At 37.7% G+C, this 21,451-nt stretch overlaps 1 pseudogene; it reads left to right on the plus strand.

The window, feature by feature from the left end:
• The first annotated feature begins 11,251 nt into the window (after positions 1-11,251).
• On the plus strand, positions 11,252-17,882 carry LOC121527660 (annotated as a pseudogene).
• Positions 17,883-21,451: the final 3,569 nt, after the last annotated feature.

A 21,451-nucleotide genomic window follows, 5' to 3' on the forward strand; every position in this document is an offset into this window, starting at 1 on the left:
TGGGATATTTTTTTTGCAACAAAGACCTGTGGAACCAACTACAAGATCCCAATTTTGCACCACAAATTCCAAGAGAAAGAGTGGACTGCTGTTGCTCGCACCTTGGCCTTTGGATGGCAGAAATTTCAGTTCTTTCCAGTCCAACTTGCCCCTCCGTTCCTTACAGAGGCTCTATCTCTCTCCTGTTCAGACAATCTACTGGAGGCTTTCTTTAACTATATCAGCGCAACTGAGAAGGATGTGCTAACTGAGGCAGGAGTGTGGGTAATGGATTTGGCCTAAAAAGGCTTTGTTTGCTTAGACAGCAAATGAAAACTGCACACACACACATTCAGAAGTTTAGCAGCATCATCTTTTATATAATCCAAAAGTTCTACATGAGGAGGTCAGATGCATCGTTGTAGTAGTAGGAGGTAGATTTTTGTTTTCAATTTATGATCTCTGTAAAATTCAAATATGACAGCTGAAGGCGTTGTGGAAAAAAGGTCAAATGTGACACTGTACTCTTGGAAAAGTTGTATGTAATAACTGACCAACTGTTTGTGGTTGATGTTTTTCCATTGTTGTTAAAATTAAACCTGAACATAGTTCATAAAAGGAAGCATCAATCCCGGGAGAATCTTTCCAAGACTGCATGGAGGCAGAGAAGGAAAGTGCGTTAGACTTGAGGGGGATTATTTTGAAGGGGAAAACTTGTAGTTTGTAGTTTAGATTTGAAAGACTTTTTTTGTGACCCCAGTCCTGTTTCTTTTCTGACACACCTCGTATGTTGGCCTATATGCATTTCATTTATATGCCATATTATTATTCATTTATTTGAAGGAAAGCACTGGCTTATGAGTTTGCAATGTTTGCAAAGACACGGTTTCATCAATTAAAAGGTTTCAACTGTTTGTAATTTTCTCTTTCTTTTTTTAACTGTGTTAATGTGTCAACTAAGATTTTGTTAGTCAATTAGTCAGTTCTAATGCTTTATTACCATGCTGAATTAGTAATTTCCTGGAAGATTACAAGGACATCTCTGATAAGCATGACATTTAAGGAGGTCCTTTTGAATTATTGCATGTGGGAAAACTCAAACTTTACAGATTTGTCAGTGAAATCAACTAATCAGTCGATCAATTCTCTGTCTATTAGTTGTCTAAGAATTTCTTTAGTCGAGGACAGCCCTATGTTACATTGATTTTCAACACTGTCAACATTTTCATAGCATGGACCCCATATTTGTCACACTTAAGGGGCACAGACCTCCATTTTAGGAGGTCCGTGCCCCAGGCATTTTATGTAAATTTGTCTCTTGGACCCAAATCTGAGACTGTATATGGTTTTGTCAGAATTCCATTACTGGAAAACTCTAAAGGGCCCTTGCTGGTCCCAAGACCCAACATTATCAACCTGGCCTACTACACAGAAGTCACATTATCTTAGTAAAACATTTTAACACAGCATCAACTGATGCAAAGGCCAATGATACTTGAGAAATGTAAACTTTTGGAGAGGCCTCATTGCTGGAGATGCCATCATCATCGTTATTAGAACCATGGACATCTGTCTGTATGCTACAACATCAGTGATGAGGCTCTGACAGGAGTGGTCTTATTAAAGGCCTCAGGTCTTTGTAAAGTCGTATTGCCTCTGCAGCGTTATGACACTGTGCTATGTTGCTCTCTTCCATCACCATCAAACAGAGCTCATGCAGCTCATGGTCACAGGGAATGTCTGTTTTCCACAGACAAATGTCCTCTTGGAGAACAGTCCCTACTCTTTCATACTGTAGTGGATGCAAATAACCTTGTGCCTCATAGAGCTCAGGTACATTGTACATCAGACATGATTTTCTGTATAAAAATATCTGTAAACTGTCAATCAAAGGCGCAGCTTGTAAAGTTGGATTTGATATGAGCGACCAGGATGCGTAATTTGCACGTAATGACAGCTCCTAGCCAATGAAACACAATAAACTGCACGTCTTTTTTCATGATTGTCTCATCGACAGGTGGAGCCTACAGACAGGTATACAGACTAGTGGAGCAGGCGGCAAAACAACACGAAATACAGCGTTGAGATGTACTATATTGAAGATATTGACAGTGGAGGACTTACCTGGATAATCTTAAGAAAGCAGAATTGGATGAGACCCTTGTCTATGAAATCCCCATTAAAGTCTCCAGTTGCCTGGAACTCCTGGAAGACGTCCCTCCAATAGCTCGCGTTCTGTCTCCTGTAGATCCCCACCAGCTTTCGATCCGTTGATTTGTTGTACTGCGCCCACACATGTACTACACACATGGCCCATGCACAACGCCAGTCTCATCTTCTCAGAAGAAGTGTTGCAGCCTGTTACCATGGACATTTTCAGTTCCCAAATCTGATCGGATTATCTTTGGACACCCACCAAGTTCTGTGACTGCATTAATGAAGTATGCTGCGATGACTTTGGGGTTGCTGTTGGAAGAGTTTGCTTGCACCCAGATTATATGACGCGAAAACCCATCAATGCATCCGTATATTCCAATTCCAAAAGGGGTCAGCTTGTCATAGGAGTCCATATGCTATAAATAATTGGGCCCTGGGACACTATAAGATCTTCTCCGAAGTCTTGTTCCTCTCCGTTGCTGTATGCCCTCTGGGTCAAGATGTGACTGAACCTCCTGAACCATGTCTCGAGTAACGCGCAGTCCATCCAATCTGCACCTCTCGTGCATCATTCGGTAACCATGAAGACGACCCGGTCCTCTTATCTGGATGCTAATGAAGTTAACAATCTCAGCAGGATCACTTAACCATCGCCTGTGAAGTTGTAACCAGGCTAGTCTTCTCCTTAAATGACGAGGACTAATCTGAATCTGCACAATGCAATTTCTGCCTGCGTTAGACCTTGATTAAAGTATATCCTGATGTGTTGATCAATACGTTGATCTGCCATTTTCACCTCCCTGGGACACACCTAGACCAGACAGTGGCAGCTCTTGTAGGTTGAAATCAAGACGAACTCATTACTAATTCGTTATCACGAAAAAACGATCTTTGTTATGTCGAGATAACAAGATAATAAGATGTTATCACGAGATAACAGTGCGTTAAAAAAAGAAAATCAATGGCCGTTCTCGTCTTCCGTACATCAGCACTAATGCGGGCAGAGATTCGTAAGAAGCACATCCGGTTGGCGATTTGAGGGGGTTGAGGGGGGATGGCGTCCCCCTTGTTAGCAAAATGACCAAAATGCGTCCCCTTTATTAACCTGCCATCTCCTCTCTGTCAGGGCAGAGCAGGGATGCTTAGTTGAGTATGTTCTGCCTGACTCATTGATCCTTTACAGGGTTTCCCATTTATAAATTAAACTGCAGCGGATCGCCACTGTTAATTAGCCCCCTGTTATCATGTCGGCATTCCCATCCAGCGTAACTTGTACTGTCCCATGGATACACAGCCTGTTCAATGCGCTGATGCTGCGCCGTTTTCCAGCCTCCCTCTCTCCTCCTGGGTATGGAAAAGTATTGGGGACACTGAAAAAAAAAAATTTTGAGACGAAAATTTTTTTTTCACTTGTGAGAAAAAAAGTCAAAATTCTGAGATTAAAGTCAAAATTCTGAGATTAAAGTCAGAATTCTGACTTTAATCTCAGAATTCTGACTTTTTTCTAACAAGTGAAAAAAAAAATTCGTCTCAATTTTTTTTTCAGTGGCCCTAATACTCTTCCGTACCTGGGTGTACAGTGAAGGCTCTCTGCAATAAGTCATATCAATAAATCTAAGTCCACAGAAAGAAGACAGACTTTAACTTCCAAATTCAAATGAAAACTTGTATGTTATTACTATCGGAGGCGCTGGACGGAGAAACGTGCGTAAAAGAGCGCAGAAGAAGTCCGCTGGTGGCGCGTCTCTTCATGAAGTTCATTCATAGAGGTGTGCTGTCTTGTGTGCAAACTGAAGCTTCTAATGCTCTCGTTTTAACACATTTCTTCAGTCACTTCCTGCCAACTCTCTCCCATACTCGTGTTTGATGATGACGCATCATCAACGAGCCAAACACACACGGATCACATTTTGAAATAATGTAAAATTGAGTAAAAGTTGTCCAAATGCGGGTGTTTTATTTGATCTTAAAGGCACTAATAATAAATACTGTCAAAAGTGCAGAAACAGAAAAATGAAAGCAACAAACTGGCAGAACGATCTGTGAGGGGGAGCTGCAGGTGTGAGGCAGGGCCGGTTTTAGCCATTTGGAGGCCCAGGGCAAAGACCAATATGGGGACCCTCCCCCTTTAGCTAAAAGCGATAATAATGAGAGGAAAAAAAATAGAAAGCATAACTTTAAATTAACAGAGCCACAGAACTACAGTAAATGTCCAAAATAAGAAATATAAATACCCAAACAGACGCCCATGATTCATCAGCTCTTTGGGGAGCTTCTCATAGCGCTAAGTCAGCACATTCTGATATTTAAAAAACAAGGTGCCTCCCCCTTGTTAAAAAAACCAAATCACCTACTGAGTACATCATATTTAAAAATGCCACTGTGTTGAGAGAGCAGAAGGTGATAGTTGGCATCAGCTAGCCATCAGCTGGGTGTATGACTTCTGGCAAAGTGGGGCAGAACAGTTCAAAAACATGTCACTGAAACTGTTTTTGCTCCTATTGAAAATTTGATATCAGTTGTTTTATTGAAGGGCATTCTCATTTTTATATCTTTCTCATTTTGCTTAAGAAAAACATGCATAAAACCCAAAAAGGAGGATTTTTGTAAACCATTCTAAAAAAAAACTTGAATGTTTGAAAAATGTGCACAAAGTATCTGCTCCTGCAAAAATGAATGCATTAAACTAGTATTTTGACACATTTCAAGTTAAAAGAATATTGCACCTTCTGTGATTTGTAAACAGCAGCAGGCCATATTGTGATTTAATGTAATTTGTGATGAATTGCTCAGCCCTACTCTGTATGCAGTCTGAGCTATCAGACATCAAACTGTTTTCAGTACACACTGAGGTGCATCCACACAAATGAATACCACTTGGTATCAGAGAGCCAAAATGGCTATAAATCCCTAATAATTGTATAAACAGGTTATGGGAGCATTTGCAATCCAGTTATTTTGGCTGTTTCGGGTGTTTGGAATACAGAGACAAACTAGAAAAGCACTCGGAGAGCGCAGACCTCCACCATTAGCCCTATCTCCCCAATAGTACAGAATCCTTTAAAATATTCCTTGATCCAGACAGTGATCCGGATCACCCTCAAAATCTAATCAGTTCTTCCTCATGCTATTTCTGACATTTCCTGAAAATTTCATCAAAATCCATCCACAACTTTTTGAGTTGTGTTGCTAACAAACTAACTAACAAACCCTGCTGATCACATGACCTCCTTGGCAGAGGTGATTACAGAGACGGACAACTGATGCTTGATGGTGTAACATTTAAATTTCACACCAGCCAATCAGCACGTTTCATACATTTTAGGGAAATGGGAAGTGTTGGGTGAGAGATTATGATGATTGTGTGAAAAAAATAAAGTTTGGGCTACTGATGGCCCAGTGGGTTGGGTTGCTCCCCGTGTATGTGGGCAGCCCAGGTTCAAGTCCAGCTTGTGGCTCCTGTCCAGCATGTCTCTCCCTCACTCTCTCATTCCCATTTCTGATTCTATCCACTGTCCTACTCTCTAGATAAAAGACATAAAGAGCCCAAAATTATACCTTAGAGGAAAATTTAAAAAGCACAATTTGAGTAAAACAGATAAAAATCAAAGGTTTGCTAAATATTGAGTCAAAACAGTTCCAAATGAAGAGACTTTGGGGTTGCAGATTTTCATGCGTTGGTAGAGCAGGTACACATGAACAGTTACTGGCTGCAGGTTTGAATCCCTGAGCAGCAAAAACCACCAAAATAATCTTTAAAAGAGAGGAGATTAAAGAGCCTGCTCTTATTTTTCCGCCAAATTATGAGGATCTCTAAAAAGAGCTGAAGCTCCTGTCACTAGTCTGATAGGATCAACCCTCTTGATTTTCCTTTACTTTCTTTTCTCAGGAGAAATTGTAAGCTTATTTTTGCAAAAGGAGATGGTTGTGCATTAATTATAACTTTTCACCCCTTTACCACTGAAGACTACAGACACCACATCTCCACAGACATATAAAAGCAGAAGATAGCACAATGTCTTAAGGGGAAATAGTGATTATATCTGATCTCTAATCAGATGTCAGTGGAACAAACATGGTTAAATAAAGGTTAAACAAAGAAAACAATATCTGATACTTGTGTGCTATTAGTACATGGAGTAAATGTTGATCAAAAACCAGAAGAAACACCACACAGGGTGGCAGTGGGACCGGACTTAACAGTAATGATACTTTTGTCCGGAAAAAATATCTTAAACATCTATAATTGTGCTAAAATAAACACACTGTATAAAAACTCATAAATATATAGTGACAAATACATCAGTCTTTACTTAAACTAACCTCACATTAGACAGAGATGCAGCAGTAACCTTAACCTTTCCTTCCACCTTGGTGGTTTAACATCCATACCAAACTCTCTCTCGCCTAGTGGGGACATGTCAGGGGGGAGGCCCAACTCCTGTTCTGTCCTGGATCTGAATGTGTTCTTTTTAAATACTCCTCTGCCTCCTGCTTACATGTCTTCTAGATGACAAAAAATGTAATATGCAGGTATTTAGTGTAGCGTGAGGGTCGGTTTGGAATTAATAATTTTATTTGGTTGCAACAACACCACCTAGGGGAGTTTCACCCCCAGGAAATCCTAAAGCTACGTTTAAAATGTATAAACAAGGTCACACAGGTTCGTAAACACCACTGGCAGAGACAGTTTCAGTTTAAACAAGAAAATCAATTTTATCTAACAATGTAAACGTCAAAATTATATCAACAAAAACAAAAACTCCCCAAAAGAATCCAAATCTTTTTTTCCAACATAAATGAAGTAAACCTTTTTTATAGCGTTAATATCCCTGGTGTGCAAAAAATGCGCATTGAAACCCATTCAAACCACTTCTTTTGATCCATGCGCCATTAAGGCATGAATCATGCATTTTCTGGTTTCTGGGCTTCATTTGAGAGTTGGGGCTTTACATTTGCACCTGGACCATTTTTTTACCCTGTGACGTCACTTTGACCATATACGGGCGAGGGCAGGACATGTTTTTCCACCAGATTTCAATGTTACACTGCCCTCTGCTCCCCTTCTCACTAACTCTCTGAGGTTTTGTTTAAGTGCAGATCAGTGTGTGAGTCTGTGAGTGTGTCTTTGCAATAATCAAAAAATAAGTTATCTGATTTTCATGTAGTAACTTGCAAAAAAATCTTCTTTTGTGTGTGTATTTTGCATCTAAAAATGCAGTGACATCATCAATGAAACATGGCATTTAAAGGGTTAAACAAATTAAAATGAATGAGTATTTGACATTCATGATTAGGGCTGACCTTAAATGAGAAAAATATAATTCAACAACAGTAAAACAATTTTGAATGTATATTTATAACATGATTTAAAGTAGTGCATTTTTTGTGCAGAAGGGTGAAAAACGTGAGTATTTTAGAATAACTGACCTCACAAAAGAATAATAATGCATTTTAACCAATGTTGCTACTAATCAATGACATATGCCAGGCTGCAATCATCCATAAATAAGTTATTTACTTTCAGTGTGGTATCTTGAAAATTTGTGTTTTGTTTTCATCAAAAAATGTTGTTTGTTTACATTACAAACATGGCAATTTAAGGGTTAAAAGATATGACTATTATTGAGTATTTGGTATTTTTGTTAATGGCACAAGCTGATGAAACAAGTAAAAAATTAAACAATTAAAAATAAACTGATGTAACTTTTTTATTTACAGAAATAACCCTCCTGTGCATTTTTTGCACACTAGGAGGAAAATGAGGCAGAAATTTGTAGGGATACCAGAGGGACCCGGTGCATCTGTCAGGCTATCTAAAACTGGCACTTGGGACAGGGAGGGTTTAAAACAGGGCTGAGGCTTACCAACTAACTAGCTAACTAATTAACTAACTACATAACTAAGTAATTAACTAACTAACTAACTAGCTAACTAATTAACTAACTAGCTAACTAAATAACTAACTACATAACTAAGTAATTAACTAACTAACTAACTAGCTAACTAATTAACTAACTAGCTAACTAAATAACTAACTACATAACTAAGTAATTAACTAACTAACTAACTAGCTAACTAATTAACTAACTAGCTAACTAAATAACTAACTACATAACTAAGTAATTAACTAACTAACTAACTAGCTAACTAATTAACTAACTAGCTAACTAAATAACTAACTAATTAACTAAGTAACTAACTAACTAGCTAACTAATTAACTAACTAGCTAACTAATTAACTAACTACATAACTAAGTAATTAACTAACTAACTAACTAGCTAACTAATTAACTAACTAGCTAACTAAATAACTAACTAATTAACTAAGTAACTTACTAACTAGCTAACAGGGGTGGAAAGTGACTAATTACATTTACTCAAGATACTGTAATTGAGTAGGTTTTTTGTGTACTTGTACTTTTTTGAGTACTTTTCAAAATCACTACTTTTACTTTTACTTAAGTGCATTTTGAGGGAAGTATTGTTCTTCACTACATTTTAAAAAGCATGAAGTACTGAGAAAAAAAAGTATTTAACTCTAAAAGCCAAACAGGGAGGTTCTAGCTTGAGCAACAAGAAAATGGCAAAAAGTTTGACTTTCACAGCACATGGTGGTCAGTAGTGAGAGAATGACTCCACATTTCATCCTAAAACAGCTGTTGCATTTGACTTTAGGTTAAATCTCACCTTATAAAAACTACCTGGTTAAAGATTCATGTTCTCTTGTAGTTATTTTACACCAATAAAAGATCAAATTTTACTATATAACCTCCTCAGGTATCAAAAGTAGCTACTCCGTAACTCAGTACTTTAAGTAAATTTTAAATGACTTACTTTTTACTTTTACTTGAGTAGATTTATAGATTGTTACTTTTACTTCTACTTCAGTAAATTTTATCCAAAGTAGCCTTACTTTTACTTGAGTACAATAGGGATGACAGATAAAATAAATTCATGATGCACTGCTGGAGCAGGAACAATGAATTAATTAAATGTGTCATGAATTGATTAAATGTGTAATTCACATTTAATCAATTCATGACACATTTAATTAATTCATAATTTACACATTTAATTAATTCATAAATTACACATTTAATTAATTCATGACACATTTAGTTATTTCATAAATTACACATTTAATTAATTCATGGCACATTTAATTAATTCATAAATTACACATTTAATTAATTCATGGCACATTTAATTAATTAATGATACATTTAATTAATTCATAAATTACACATTTAATTAATTCATGACACATTTAGTTATTTCATAAATTACACATTTAATTAATTCATGGCACATTTAATTAATTCATAAATTACACATTTAATTAATTCATGGCACATTTAATTAATTCATAAATTACACATTTAATTAATTCATAAATTACACATTTAATTAATTCATGACACATTTAATTAATTCATGGTACATTTAATTAATTAATGGCACATTTAATTAATCAATTAATTATATATTTCATTTTGGCACTCTCAGTCCTCCATACATTTTACCATAGTTGATGATATTTTTAAGGTTGCAGTTGTTTGTGGGTTCAAACTGCGCCTCATAGTGGGTTTTAAGTGACAACTGTCAGTCTGATTTTAACCTTTTAATGGAGAAAATTTATATCTTGGTATAAGTCGATATTACTTTGAGCTAAGTGTGTGTTGTTCTCGGATACAGATTGAAAGTGAGACTGCTTTATTAATGCTTGAAATGCTGGGTAACTCGGGATAAGATGCGTGCCATGCTAATAAATATACCAATAAATTAAAAATTAATAAATTATACTGTGGAAATCCCCGTTGCTCGGAAATCGCCCTTGCAGGACTACGTTGGTCTGACGTCAGACTGCCCTGTTTGTTAATATAGCCAGGATTTACAGCTGATGAAGGCAAATTTCTATAGCCAACATATTGGTTGCAAGTATCAGCAGAGCAGATATTTTCATCCCATCCTGTTACAGATATTCCCCTCTTAGGATAACACCTGTAAGTACTGATATCTGAGTATTGTACTCAAGTAAACTTACAGTTACTCCTGTCCTAAGTAAAAGTGCTGATTTCCAAATATACTCACAAAGTAACAGTAAACAGAAAGTTACTAACTTAATTACAGCTATTTGAGGAAATGTAACTAGTTAAGCTATTTTTCACCTTTTTATTTCACAATAGTGACTATTGGTAGATTACAAGATATAACCAGAGGTGTAAAAGTATCAAACTATTGTACTCATGTAAAAGTACAGTTACTTTGGTTAAAATGTGCTCAAGTAGAGGTACAGATACCAGTCTAAAATTCTACTCAAGTAAAAACCCAAGTTAATTAAAGTTTACTTAAATTACTGTCCACTTTTCAAACCCAATGTCCTCTCCTTAACATGCTAGAACACCAACAGAATATGAATTTCCAACAGGTCGTTTATAATAAAGGTGTGACTTAACCTCAAATAAAATGCAGCAGCTGCTTTGGGGTGAAATGTGGGATGATTTTCTCTGTCAGTCTGGTAAATTGACTTAACTTAAACTTTGACACGGCACTTAAAAACTTGCTGTCAAAAGTTTGATTTGGCTGTTTATGACACTTACGGCACTTGATCAGCATGAAAGTGGGCAATACAATCAGAACAGTGTGTGCTTTTGAATTTTTCATAGTGTTTGAAGTTTTAATGTACAATCTCAGTTTGTTGTAGTGTGTATGATTTATATTAGAGGTGGATGATACTATCGCAATATTGCAATCTCGGCATTCCAGCAAAATTCTGATATCGTACATCTCTAGTTTGCAGTGTTTATGTACTGTTTTGCTCTCTCAATTTGCTGTAGGTGGTATGATTTGTACTAATAAATCATGCATAATTTACTGAGCAAATTTGCTATGCAGAAAAGAAAAGTAAAGCAAACTTTACCACACTTATTTGAACACAGTTTCTCCAGGCCAACACACTTACATGGCTTTATAATTACTCTCATTAAATATGTCTTCTTCTTCAAAAAAAACCCTAAAATGACAAACACAAGCTCTATGATTTGATCCATGTTTTGTACATCCGTCTAACTCACTTATTTGTGTTATTCTGCCCCTCTTCCAGCTTTGAACAATGACCAAAATTAACAGGTCACTAGAGAAGTCTGACCTCGAGTCAGCCGGGTGTCAGCGATCTCCCTTGACCAGTGGAGACGCGAACATGGACGGTAGCTGGGCAGTGGGTCCCACCATACCCAGTGACTCTCCAAGGTTGAAGGCTCCAGGAAGCTCCCTGGGCCCGACACCGGGAGCTGCTGTCTACAAATACACGCCCTCTTCTGTGGAACGGCCTGAGGAGCAAGGTAGGTGGAGCAAAGTTTTATTACCTGTGTGTTTATTGAAAGCTGCAAGAAATCTGTTTATGGTGCTTATTTAGTCTGAGTCTTTAAAAATCCCACTGCTCATGTGCATTTTTTTCTGGCTGTTGAGAAACTGTTGTTGATTTAGATGTTTAGATTTTACAGGTAAGTTGAGCGTTTTAATCCAGGTATTTTATCAGTTTTCTATCAGAAGCTGCACTAATGAGGATGCAGTTTTCCATGCTATTTCTGTTTGGGAGAATAACACAGCGGGTTTTGTGGGTATTTTGCTGCTTCCGCTCCATTTTCATTCACCCAGTTATATAATCAGGCCAGTTTGAAGAAAGTGCATGATCAATCACTGCAGCTGGTGACAGATCAGTGTTTTGACTTATAGCGCAGCAGCTTGATATTAGTGAAAACAAAGAGAGGGCAAATACTGTGCTGTTTTCCTCCCTCAGCTTCTTTCCTTTGTAGCTGTCATTTGTGTAACTATTTACACAGACAGATCTCACTGTAAAAACTGTAATAACTATCCCTCTACTATTTTCCAACACAAGCCTACTTGGCTATTCAGCATAGACTATAGTTTTAGTAACAATGTTTGTTCTGTCTGTGCAGTGATGAGCTGTGATGATGGCCTTGACTTGCCCCAGATGGTCCTCTTCCCTGCAGAGTGGCTCCACCTGAAGTGGACACAAGTTCACCCCATCGGTGCAGGCTTGCAAAATATAGGGAACACCTGCTTCCTAAACTCAGCCCTGCAATGTCTCACTTACACTGCTCCGTTTGCAAACTACCTGCTGACACAGGAGCACTCCAACACATGTAAGTTATTGGTTCATGGTGATGCCAGTCATGCAGTTGTTTTTATATCAATCTTTGTCACTGTGTTTCTGTTCTTGTCTTAGTCAACATGTTTTGTTCATATTTATCCGCCACAGGTCACGAGCCAGGATTCTGTATGATGTGCACCATGCAAAACCACATCATTGAAGTTTTGCAAACTCTGGAAATGTTATAAAGCCCACTGGTGTGCTCAACAAACTCACAAGTAAGTGGATTTTAGGAAGAATTTATAGCCTGCTGCTAACTGGATCTTTTTTGTTTTTACTATCGCAAGACCATATAATAAGTCTTTGTGAAGCTAACTGTTCTGCATTGTTTTCATAAACAGATATTGCAAGTCACTTCCGCCATGGGCGCCAGGAGGATGCACACGAGTTCCTGCGGTACACAGTGGATGCTATGCAAAGGTCCTGCTTACCTGGAGACTAGTACGTTTCATTCATTTCCAAAAACACACAAAACATAGGCTAGTACACAATCAGACCTAAACTTTGAGCGGTTGGTCATATTTAGGGTCTTTTTAGTGTGATGTTTAAAATTGATTTAAGCCCTAAAATGTCCTTCATATGCACTTTGTATCCTGTTGATCTTATATAAATTCTGCAAAGGCTGTTTAGCCCTGATGAAGGGGTTTATGAAAATATAACAACCTAGTTAGTTACTTATTCTTATAAGTAAATGTGACCTTTCAACTCCTTTTTTTCTCACTCTAGCTCTTTGAGCTGTGATTTTGATACTATAAAGGCACAGCATTTTTCTTCTCTGTTCTACTATAGTTAGAAAAACATCATCTTTGCTTGTTGGGTGCCGGGGATATGATCATTAACTGGTTGTTTTTTCATCCTTCTACTTCTCTTTGTGACAGTTTGGACAGGCAAACGCAGGCAACCACTTTCATTCATCAAGTATTTGGTGGGCAACTGAGGTCCAGAGGTAAATTATTAGTGCAAATGTTTTTTTCACTGCACAATATCATGCCATTATTGTTGATTTCTCATACATTTTCTCTGGACTACCAAATAAACACTATCTTTCGTCTTTTTCAGTTGAATGTTTAAACTGCAAAGCAGTCTCGGACACATTTGACCCATTTCTGGACATACCTCTGGACATTATGGTAATTACTCATACCATTATTCATATTTTTGATATTTTGTTGTCAGTGTGTTTCCCAACTAATTCACTTCAAAATGTTGCAACAATACTGAAAACATTTTCTGTCTGTGCAGACGGCTCGCAGTGTCTCCCAGGCTCTGGAACAGTTTGTCACACCAGAACGGTTGGGTGGAGATGACTCCTACAAATGCGCAAAGTATGTTTCACGTCAAATACAAACACTTTCTTTTCCCTCATTGACTCAATGACTTTTGTTTGCTTATTATAATGTCTGTTTCTCAATCACTAACTGAAATTTCCTTTCCTGCAAAAGGTGCACAAAAATGGTCACAGCCTCAAAGAGACTTACCATCCATCGCAGCTCCAACGTGCTCACACTCTGTCTCAGTCGCTTTGCAAACTTCAGTGGAGGCAAAATCACAAAGGTATTTCACATAGAACCATGCGGAACCATGACTAAGTTATAGAGGATCACTTTTTATGGAGTTTTAATACAGTAATGCCCAGATAAATTTGCTAACAACCTGCTGTTTTTGTTATTTTGGTCATCAGGGTGTGAAATATCCAGAGTACTTGGACCTGCGGCCCTTCATGTCTCAGTCTCAGGGGGAGCCTCTGCTCTACGAGCTGTATGCTGTGCTGGTCCACTCTGGATTCAGCTGTGATTCTGGGCACTACTATTGCTATATTAAGGTACTGGCACTGCTACCATTCACTGTTCTAATCTATCATGACACTCTAGTTGCTGAGTACACATGCAAACATTTGTCAACACCTCACAGAGACGGTCACATGTAGAGCTCCTATGAGAACTTTTGCTTTACAAAGTCTGAAATCAGTACAAACAAAAGGAAAAATAGATTTAAACACAGAGGTTTTGTAGTATTTTATTCTATATTAAAGCATGTTTACAAAGCAGGGCACACGTAGGGTTATGAGAGTATTTAAAGAGGGTTTAATTTTGCATTTCTAAATTTAGGCCATAAAAGTATTAAATGTACTTTTAAAAAGCGTATATTTTATTAATAAATATCTTAATTTAACCCTGTGCAAGACCACGGAAAAAATCTGTAAGAGTAACTGAACCCCAGAGTTTCAGCTGAGCTGCATCTACCTTGGAGCTTAAAAAATATCTTTATAATATCATAGCTAGAGAATGGGAGAGGGAGAGATAAGACACACCCACTTGCATCAGCCACATCATATAGCCTGTGTGACTTTTGCTCATTTTCAAAAATGTCAAGCCCATCAAAGGTAAGCTTACAAGCTACCCAAGTGTGAAACGATGATATATGATCCCGACACAAGTTTGTATACTATCAGGTTGGTCAATAAAGATCTTGGCTAACAGCTACACAACCCACAATCCTAGAGTCTAACAGCGGTGGAGCCAGCTATTACCCACAAATATTTCAGCTATCAAGCTGCTACCATCAAAGTCAGCTGAAGGGAAAGAGTGGGTTGAGACTGTTGAGCTCTGTCATGAAGGAAGCTGTCAACAGATGCATCACCTGCCACCAGATCAGAAAGATTCAGTTGCAGTAGCCATGATTAAATCTGCAGAGGGTATTCCCTAAGCATAATTCTAGCACAAAAAGTAGAATTTAAATAGTTTGTACTTAAATGTTGACATTTGGATTGTAACTGATTAACAGTACAACTAAATACCCATTTACATAGGTTTTCATCTTAAAAAAAAAAAAAAAAGGTCTGAGGGTTCAATTACTCTTGAAGTTTCGTATAAAGTGGTCTATAGAGGCTTATATTTAACCACGACAAATCTAAAGGGTACTCTGCATACGAAAAGCTGTCTTTTCTCTGTAAAATTTAAAAAGTTAAGAAAACTTTTGAAGGAATAAAAATGATAAAATGATTATTAAGTTTTGGATGATCAAAAGTGAGAATTGTGGTTCTTGATTATGTAAAAATCTGTTGTGTTTCCAGGCCAGCAACGATCAGTGGTATAAGATGAACGACTCGACTGTGTCTGTCAGGGACATCAAGTTTGTTCTCAACAAGCAGGCCTATGTCCTTTTCTACGTCAAGTAAGTAGAAAATTGTTGCATTGTAAAAGAATACATTTTTTAATCATTAAAATGTCTCAATTTTGGGAAAGTGTCTTACAAACTTGGTCATTCCAATTATCATATTCCTTTATTTTGTGTCATTAGATCCACTGATGTGAAGAAAAATGGGGACTACGGCCTGAGTTCTTCCTCCTCATCCGTCTCCCACTCAATCAGTAGACCCAGAGTGATCCCTGATCAAGACAAAGTCCGGAAGATTTCATTCGTCTTTGGGCTAGGCAAACAGAACGGCCCATCCTTGTCATCCTCTGACAGCCAGCTGTCCTCTGCCAACAGCAGTAATGGGGAGCATCATACTGGAGGGAATGGAGCCTCGTTTTTGGTGCCATATGGCCAAGAGTCTTCAGAGGAATCAGACCAGGGGTACTGTAGCTCCCTGGAAAATGGCTGTTCCACTAATTCTCCTAAAGGCGCAAACGGAGAGTCAGGAGTTCACCATAATGGGAACAGATTAAATGGAGCCACAGATGGTGTCACCAAATCTGGTCAAAATGAGCACCAGTATGGAGACCACAAAGTGAATGAACACCATGGGCTCCATGTGACTCCCGCTGCAGCTTATGGGCTGGACAGTGACCACAGTCACTTAAGGTAAGAAAAGCACTCTAACACTGAACCAGGAATAGGTATCTTTTAACAACTTATCATACAATACAGTAGGTTTCAATACGATGGGTTAGGATACACTTTTATCTTTCTTAGACTTAACTGCTGAATACATTAAGCTGCCTTGAGAGTTGCATCAATTAAAAAAAACACTAAAATTGCCCCTTTTTAAAGTAGTAACTACTAATCAATGATTGTTTTAAAATCAAATTGAATTAACATGATCAACTTCTAAAATGAAGCATATTCCACCTAAAAGAGTGACTAAAAGCATTGTTTGTCTGCTTTCTTCTTCCAGTAAAGAGGTGCATAACTCTGCCTCTCAGGCTCATTCTTCTCAGAACAGCCACAGCGCTGCCAGTGAAAGCCAGCACCTCTCCTGGGAATGCTATCCTCATCCCAGAGAGCGGGACCATGACAGGTGCTCTAACCATTACCACCTCTACCGGTCTAGAGAGGACTGGGAATGGGGACAGAGGGGACATGGTTATCCCTACCATGATGAATCTAACTGTCACAGAAGGTGGCAAGAGGAGGATCAAGAATCCCAGTCAGTGAGGGATAAAAACGGCAACAGAGAGAGAGAGACCTTAACCTGCCCAAAGACAGAGATACTGCTTCATCTGCAACAGTGGCAGAAACCTCAAAATCCAACGTCTCTCCCCCTAAAGCTCATTTCTCCTCGTTTGAATCCGCTCAAAACAAGGCGGATCGTACTCGCAAGAGGAGCCGGAGCAAGGAAAGGGAAGGCAGCCCTGAGGCGCATCGCTCTAAAAAACCCAAAAAGAGCGAGGAAAAGAAGAAATCACAAGATAAAGACAGACACTGTGAGAGAGGGTAAGTGATAGTATCTCTGCCTTCATGCTACACAAAGTTTCTTTTTCACATTTGGTCTTGGGAAAGTAATATTAGCTAATGAGTGGATATTAGAGAGTTTTGTCAACATTCCTTTGGACTGAACAATTGGTCATTAACTTAAAAAAGCTGAATTTCTTTCAAGAATCAAATGTCATGTCATGATGCAATATTAAAAACAAAAACCCGCCTCCAAATTATGCTCTTCAAATCTAGATTTGTAACATAGAAAACTGAATAATTGGGGGTTTTGACTATGAAATGATAAACCAACATTATCATAAGCTCTGACCCAGTAATGTCTTTTTACTGCATTTTTTATTTTTAATTAGACGTATAAATTTGCTTTGATTTGAGTTTTTGCAGTGTAGCACCTAAAAATCCAACAGAAATGCAGAATCAAAGACTTTTTAAGTCTAAACCCTATAACTGTTTGCCTGGGGCTCAACAAAACAGTTAAAAAATTAAATGTTATAAGGGATGTTTGACACAGATCTTTATAAGGAAGGGGTACACACTGTTTTCATTATTGTGGAAACTCTTTCTCATGCACTGAACATGATAAACAGCACTGAGTGCAGGTCACTAACAAAGTTATAACTTTTTGTTTGTGCTGGGTGTCTTCAGATGACTGCGATGCCTGAAATCAGTCACTTTAGTCTTGGATTGATTGTTGACTTTGTGTCGTCTGTGTCCTTTCAGAAGCTCCGGTGATCCTGACAGAGCCGCAGGAACAAAAAAGAAAAAGAGGCGGCAGCGGGACAGCGAGGCGGAGCACCACAGCCCTCTCAGTCACAAGAACAGGAGCAGCAAAGAGAGGGAGAGCCGTAAAAGAAAATATGATGATATCAAGAACTCTGAAGATGACAATTATCCACCTAAAAAACGCTGACGCATTGACTGCACTGGCAACAGTGGTTATCATCAACTTTCCTTCAACTACGCCTCTCCCACAAATGTCACCTCCATCTCAACGGGTTCACAGGTACGACAGCTGATTCATATTGAGAATCACTCTTTATAATAATCACTCAGTATGTTTGCACACACTTAACAAAAGTTGCATTATTGTGTTAGTCCGACTGAACAAATAATTTTGTTTTAGCCTCTTTAGCTTTCATATTAAAAAACCCTGATGGGTGAAGTTTAAAAGTTGAGCAGTGTCAAAGATGATGGTTGACAAAGCGAGTGACATAGAGGCCGAACAAAGCTTTATTTTAGATGACAAGAGTGACAACATAAATTACTAGTGTCTAGAGACCCACTGGTCAAGGCATTGTGGATAAGGACAATGTTTGGAGAGGAGATTGTTTATGATTTTAAAATTGTTAACTAGCTCAATAATTAATAATTAAATGCAGGTCAGAAGTTGGTTATTTCATATCTCTATCTGCTACCGAGGCTGAGAAGTAAAGATTAAAGCTAATGTTGGAATTCTGTGCAGTTTTTAAGTAAATCCTCAGGTTTTTGGAGGTTGTTTTCCAAAATGTCTTAGGTTTAAGAGGGTATTTTTAAGGCAACTTTAGGCATTTTTGCAATGTTTGACACATCATAAACATGAATTTCCTTAGATCCACTCCATCCACAAACAGCACATCTCTGTCGAGCCAGACTTTGATGCTGTGGTTGGACAGCTTTAAGTGAAGTTTAGCAGGAGTCATGACGTTGTCTGCATTCAGATGTTTAGCTGCCATAAGCTAGCATTTGTATCAAAATAAAACAGAGTTTGTATGAAATGTACAAAGCTGTAAAGTTTGTCCAGGTTTTCATGAAGGCTCACTTGACTAGCTGAAGGAGGATGTGTTGTCACCTACATGAGGAGAGGCAGACATGCTCCACTGAAAAAATCAGGTCTCCTGCTTTGTATATATGCTGGGACAAGAACAGTTGTTCAGTGCATTGCCTAATCAAGCTCTAACCATCGTCCAACATGACTGTCATGCAAACATTTGGAATGGATGGTGATACTGTATCCAGGGATGTGAAAAGATACTGCTTTGTGTTACCATCATGGTGATGATGCTGAGTAATGAGCACACAAAGTTATGGCCTGTCATAGCATCGGCGCCGCGCTATGATCTGCTCTAAATTCCAACTGTTAAACATGCACCGTTGGTAATAATTCTGTGGAGCTGGTTGATTTAAAGTGTTGGTGGTGTTTTGCAGGAAATGGCTACAGCCCAACCAACGGGGACTCCCACTGCTTCTCTGGTGGATCCAAGCTCTGTACGTGCATCGACTGCACTGGCAACAATGGTAAACATCAGCCTTTTGCAGACCCGTGACCACCATCCCAGCAACACCAGAGGAATGTCATCAACAACCTTTTGAGGTGGTGTTCCTTAAATGGGACCCCCCAAAAAATAAAAATTGTAAATAAAGTGTTTTAAATGTTCTCATTTTTTTTTCTTTTTAAAGGCATTGATTTGTTTAATTCTCCTAAAATGGTTAAAAACTGTCACCTTGAACATTTCTGATGAAAAATATTAATATATACTTGTATGAACACAAACAAAGCCTGGAGCTTAAACATGTCAGCTGCTGCTCAGAGGAACTCAGGACTTGAAAACTTGTTTAACATCCATCATGGGTATCCACCTGCTTTGAATCTAAATGAAACAAAGGGAACTGTGTTGAGATAATGGCAAGTTTAAGATGTCATTATATGTACACCATGTTTAGAGTTTTTCTTTGTTCCCACTGGGAGCAGACAAACAAACGGAGGCAGAGATTTGTAAATGACACAGACTTCAGGACATTTCTCTGCATTTTAACATTTTAAAAACTTTTTCACAGAGGTTTTTCTCTAGATCATGCCTCTTTTCTCCCCTCTCTCACATTCTTTCTTTTAAAACATTTACAGAAAAAAGAATGCATCAAGTTTGTTATCATGGCCATGGACCATTGTGTTTGCTTTTTAATGAAAATACAGTTTATGTCTTCTAGCATCATAAAAAATTCTGTGAATTTAATTATCAACTGTACTATCAGTTCTTTTATATGTAAAAATCCTGTATCAGGGTTCTCAATTATGTTTTGCTTTATTAGAAAATCTGTTGATTTTGACCATATTCTCTGGACGAATGTCTTTAATGGGTATGGTGTGATTTTGTTTTTTGATTGTTTTTATTTTCAACTTTGGACAGAAGTTGAAAAACTGCTGTTAAATCTTTAGCATGTCAGAATTGCATGAAGAGGTGCTCGGACACTTTAAAGAGCTCCTGTCTGCCTTTGTATGATAAACTAATAATAGACTGACTGTAGTCCAGTGTCTTGTTAAACAAACCACAGTTATGATACATTTTCATGTAGATTCATCCGCTCTCTTCTGTTAAATGCACTTTTCTAGCTCTTCTGTAGCATGGTTTTAAGTTGTCATCATGTTTGATACTTTTCAACACCAAGTGTTTTAAAAATATTACAATCCTTAGTAATTTTAATGATAGATACTTTTGAGACGTGCCAAAGCTTTAAAGAACCTTCAATCATATTACAAAGGAATGATTCCATTAAAAATGTCAGCACAGTCTAAACTTCACAAAAACAATCAATTTGAAACCTCTAATGAAAATGATCTTTGATGGATATGGGGTGGGACCCTGTCGTCTCCGATGCATGTACATATATATTTTTTAAACCATGATTAGAAACATAATTATAAGGGCCAATAAAAGATTAAAAAATGAAGAGAATTTGTTGATTTTTTGTGTGCAAAAACATCAAGATTATGAAGACATATATTTACAGGGAATCAATTTCAGACTTTCAGGGTTCAAAAAGCTGGAAATTGACACTAAAAACTCAAAAATGTCAAGTTTTGAAACCTAAAATTAACAACAGCGTAAAGTAAAAAGAAATACAAGAAACGTGAAAATAGTGGTTGGATTTTCAACTTTGTAGTCCCAAAAATTCTACGTTTTGGTTCGAGTACATTTATTAATTTTAAAGTAAAAATTTTCTACACTTTCAAGACTTAAGAATTTTGAGTTTTTGTCTTAAAAATGAACAGACCTCTTTATTATCAGAATCATAATAGTGGATGTGAAACAGATATTTGTCAATACATTAGTCAAGAACAAATGCATGTAGGCCTATTATGTTGGGATTTTTTTCAATGAAACAATTAAAATTGATGTTTTCATTTTTGGGTGGGTCTTGGGGGGCCTTAGGTTATTTTTAGATAAGAGTTGGGGGCTTTAGTAAAAGGATTGGGAACCACTGATTCAGACAGTGTGCAGGGGTTTGCAATTTTTGATGGATTCTTTCACCTTTCTAGAGTTTAGTGATATTTTTATTTTTTCAAATTCGAACAATAAAATCATAGATTGTATCATTTAAAACATCCTTTCTCAACTGGAACGATTCTGGTTTCAATAATCAAAACTGCCTTATATGCCCTTTACCTGAAATCACATCATCAGTCTCTCGTGCTGCACTAGTAGCATGGCTTTTCCCCCTAAG

The sequence above is a fragment of the Cheilinus undulatus genome, linkage group 19, assembly GCF_018320785.1.
Source record: "Cheilinus undulatus linkage group 19, ASM1832078v1, whole genome shotgun sequence".
NCBI classification, from domain to species: domain Eukaryota; kingdom Metazoa; phylum Chordata; class Actinopteri; order Labriformes; family Labridae; genus Cheilinus; species Cheilinus undulatus.